This window comes from Ostrea edulis, chromosome 2, assembly GCF_947568905.1.
Source record: "Ostrea edulis chromosome 2, xbOstEdul1.1, whole genome shotgun sequence".
Taxonomy (NCBI): Eukaryota; Metazoa; Mollusca; class Bivalvia; order Ostreida; family Ostreidae; genus Ostrea; species Ostrea edulis.
Window position 1 is genome coordinate 33,254,982 of NC_079165.1, and position 5,000 is coordinate 33,259,981.

The 5,000-nt window shown below is 33.6% G+C and overlaps 1 protein-coding gene and 1 long non-coding RNA gene across 2 annotated transcripts in view; one reads left to right on the forward strand and one right to left on the reverse strand.

Moving 5' to 3' along the window:
• LOC130051626 (uncharacterized) overlaps positions 1–1,983 on the reverse strand; it is a 7,894-nt gene extending 5,911 nt beyond the window's left edge. The window contains exon 1 of the long non-coding RNA XR_008799895.1: positions 1,505–1,983. This is a non-coding gene — a long non-coding RNA (uncharacterized LOC130051626). The remainder of the gene's footprint in view (positions 1–1,504) is intronic.
• Positions 1–5,000, forward strand: part of LOC125680487 (uncharacterized) — an 82,340-nt gene that overhangs the window by 74,084 nt on the left and 3,256 nt on the right. The gene's annotated exons all lie outside the window — the stretch shown is intronic.

A 5,000-nucleotide genomic window follows, 5' to 3' on the forward strand; every position in this document is an offset into this window, starting at 1 on the left:
GTCATTGTAATGCAACTTTTTTTTAACATTATTTGTTTTTTGCTTACAATGAATACTACATTTTAACTGACACATTTCTTGTGCTACCCACATATCATATACATTTTTGCACTAGTTGCTATCCAGGGATTCAACAGCATTTATTACTGGCTTGTTTTAATTCACTAAAGTCACAGAATTTGATGCCGCGCAATTCCAATTTGATTCTTGGAAAGACAGTCTGAAACGTCATTCTTTGACGACTTTAACACTGGGCGTTAGTTAGCTCTTCTGTAATAATTGTTGGCCACCTGGCTCCTTTGTTTTCACTCAGGTTTAATAATTTGTCAGTAAATCATTTATGCCAGCAATAAACTAAAGCCCTTGACTCTTTTTGTACACATTGTTTTGTTTTAACAATTCTTTAGTCTGAATGGAAGTCCTACCAAGCTCCAAACAGATTTGATATACAACCGCTGCTCCGCCTAATGACATCAAAATTCATTGCCCCATCTTAAAGGACACATCTCATGTTTTCAAAGTATACAATATTACATGCATTTTGTCTTCTTTATGCTTATAATTAATTCTAATAGTTCATTCGCCGAAATTTTGCGATATTTAACCACAATACAGACTTAAATCTAAGTCCCGATTTCAAAAAGTCAAGTTAATTAGGTAGGTAGTCACATGGTACAGTGACGTCACATGCGCCCTTCGGATTGTGAAAGTACTGCGAGATATTATAAAAACTCAACTTTTAGGGGCCTAATTAATTTACCATGGGCAACATTTAAATCGATGTTGATAAATTGTCCGAGTTTTATATGTGTTCGCCACCAGTGCACACATATAACGATGTAAATACCCAAATATAGCGAGTAAAGCGTGTATGAAATCGGCAAAATTGTGAGTAAATAATGTTTATATGGGCCACTGTCTACAAACTGTTTGGGGATGTTATTCCTTTATAAATCTGTAATTGGCGCTGTTTTTCTAAAATAAACAGTGCAATCATTATTTATTTTTGGATTAGACAAATTATGATACGTTAAATTGTTGACAACTAGGCCCTATGCCAAGCTATTGTCACACGTGCATTTCGGAAAGAAAGAAAAGGACAACACACACACAAATCAATAAAAATATTCAAATTTAAAGTGGTAATCACATTATTTTATTTTGATAAAGCAATCTTATTACTATTTTTGAATTGTGATCTGCACGTCTTTAGGAAGTACGAAGTGGGAGCACGGCGTTATAGCCTACTGACGCACTCAAGATGCTACGAGTTCAATAAAGAAATAATTTTATAATTCAATTTAAAGTTAGGAAATACAATATTCTATTATTTGTATAATTAAAAGTTCAATTATTTTGTATCTTTATTTTTTGTTGTTGTAAATCTACCAGTTGGTAGAAGTTACATTGTATCGTCGATATATGTTGTTACAAGGTGAAGGTCAGTTGATCCGAGTGTGTATTGAATTTGAAGAGCAAAACAGAATGTATGCTATAGGCCTACCAGTGCTTATAGCTTCGATATATCCATTTTCTCGCAGTTTATCAGGGTCTCTGTCCAAGCGATGTTTGAAAAGGTGACTGGGTGTGTTTTTTAAGGTAAAGTTCTTGCTCCAACAAAAAAATTATCCACGTCTTTTTTCTCGTACCTTCCTTCGAAAAATTGAAAAATACTCAGTCTAAATCCTTTCTACCGACAACTAGTACACCCGAGCACGGCACAAAACATCTTAATGCATTATTATTTACAAGTCGTTAACGTGACAATCCAGGTTTTTTGTCGATTAAATCTAATCTGTTTATGAAATGGCTAATAGATGTTTTCAAACCCGAGGGCACATATGACGTCACACAAAATGGCGCGTAAACTAGCGAAAGAAAATATGCATATCGCAAGATTTGAATTTCATCGCTTTCAAACTCGAAAACTACGCAAAATATTTCATTTAAAACACATTTAAAGTAGTTTTAGGCATAAAAAGAGTTAATTTTGCTGAAAAAATGAAAAAGTTTAGAAACATGCGTTGTGTCCTTTAAATAGATTCTCATAACTGATCATTGAAATTCTACCAACTTTTCATAAAATAAGGTCACTATGATATATTGAAAAAAGACGTATAAAAATTGAATTCTTTTACCACTCAGTCTGGAAATACCAAGACTTGATACATACATGTAGCTTGTATATTGATTTCCATCATCAGTGATTTCATGACTGCTCCAGGTACCCATACCTTCTACACATAGAGAAAATTATAAAATTATATCTCGAGCAGATTTTGATTATATTTATTATTAGTATCTGTTTTATTATACATGTATACCAATTTTCACTTAAAAACATCAATTGGAAAGGAAAATAAACAGGGTGCCTCAGTAATTTCTGAATAGTCCTTGTATATGTAAATATTTTTCTGCAGCCAAACGTATGCTCAACTGTGTGTATTTAATTTGGTGTGTTTTAAATTTAGTGCAGTTTAGAGCTGAATCACTATTTGACATAATCATGATGTAGTATAAAATTCTATCAGTATGGAAAATTCATAATTTAGCGCAGCCATAAAGAAGTGTTCTTGCTTTAGTGCCTGTAATATGAATCCAATTACAATCAGTTCACACACAATGTGAATCCTACATGTCTTACAATAAGTACACACACAATGTGAATCCTACATGTATTACAGTAAGTACACACGTAATGTGAATCCTACATGTCTTACAATAAGTACACACACAATGTGAATCCTACATGTATTACAATAAGTACACACACAATGTGAATCCTACATGTATTACAATAAGTACACATACAATGTGAATCCTACATGTCTTACAATAAGTACACACACAATGTGAATCCTACATGTATTACAATAAGTACACATACAATGTGAATCCTACATGTATTACAGTAAGTACACACGTAATGTGAATCCTACATGTATTACAATAAGTACACACACAATGTGAATCCTACATGTCTTACAATAAGTACACACGTAATGTGAATCCTACATGTCTTACAATAAGTACACACGTAATGTGAATCCTACATGTATTACAATAAGTACACACAATGTGAATCCTACATGTCTTACAATAAGTACACATACAATGTGAATCCTACATGTATTACAGTAAGTACACACGTAATGTGAATCCTACATGTATTACAATAAGTACACACACAATGTGAATCCTACATGTCTTACAATAAGTACACACGTAATGTGAATCCTACATGTATTACAATAAGTACACACACAATGTGAATCCTACATGTATTACACTAAGTACACACACAATGTGAATTCTACATGTATTACAATAAGTACACACACAATGTGAATCCTACATGTCTTACAATAAGTACACACACAATGTGAATCCTACATGTATTACAATAAGTACACACGTAATGTGAATCCTACATGTATTACAATAATACACACACAATGTGAATCCTACATGTATTACAATAAGTACACACGTAATGTGAATCCCACATGTATTACAATAAGTACACACACAATGTGAATCCTACATGTATTACAATAAGTACACACACAATGTGAATCCTACATGTATTACAATAAGTACACACACAATGTGAATCCTACATGTATTACAGTAAGTACACACGTAATGTGAATCCTACATGTATTACAATAAGTACACACACAATATGAAGTGAGTTCAGATAAGTTAGATAACACACTAGTTTTATGATATATATATATATAGATAAGTTGGATAACATTGTAATACACACTAGTTTTATGATATACAGAGAACTGTTTCCATTTTGATTCACTACTTGTGCTATTGATTCTTTAAAACAATGGCTGCAATCATTGTTCCTTGTTTACTGCTGATTTTTTATTCAAATTACAAAAATTTTGATTGTCCCCCACCGCAACACGGAAGAGAACATAAAAATACCGGTGTCTGTGCATCCGTCCGTCCCACTTCACTTTGTGAACGCAACCAGAAACCGCTCAACAGATTTTGTTCAGATTTTGTAGGATAGTTAGTCACCATGTGTAGTTGATCATATTGCGCTGCGCCATTTTGATTTGACAATTTTTACAAGAGTTATGGGACTTGGTTGAATTTGTACGTGCTACACTATAGGAACACTTTGGAGACGCAACTCCTCAGAAACCGCTCAATGTATTTTGTTCATATTATGTAGGATTGTTAGTCACCATGTGTAGTTGATCATATTGCGCTGCCATTTTGATTCAACAACTTTTACAGGAGTTATGGGACTTGGTTGAATTTGTACGTGCTACACTATAGGAACACTTTGTGGACGCAACTCCTCAGAAACCGCTCAATGTATTTTGTTCACATTTTGTAGGATATAGATAAAGCACTAAAATCCAATAACACTCAACATCCAAAGTGTCGGATCTAATAGTAGATACGAGGTCAAATAAAAAAGGATATAAAAAGCACTAAAAATGACCAACGACACGAACAGTGAATTGTCAAATTTTCGGGACGACCTGTCCCTTCTTCAGGACGATGGAATATTTACATAAGAAAAAAAACTATATAGTAAAGGAAACTAACATTACAACTAAACTACAGAAGCTGATAACAAACAAAACGGCTACATATTAAATTATTAAGTGTAATATGTGGCAATAGAAAAGTCTGTTCTAATCGAGCATCAAGACTGAACTGAACTAATCAGTCCTACCAGGACTGGTAGTTTCCTTTTCTATTTAGTTTTCTTTTCTATGTAAATATTCTATCATCCTGAGGAAGGAACAGGTCGTCCCGAAAATTTGACAATTCACTGTTGTTCGTGTCGTTGGTCATTTTCAGTGCTTTATATATCTATCATTACTACAGTAACTTGATCTGAAGAGTCTGATCATATCAATTTGACAGACCCGGATCATCAGATCAAACAAGACGCAAAGCATCGAGTTGGAGACTGATGATCCACGCCTGTCAACGAGTCGTGATCCAACTATTCTGTAATAATG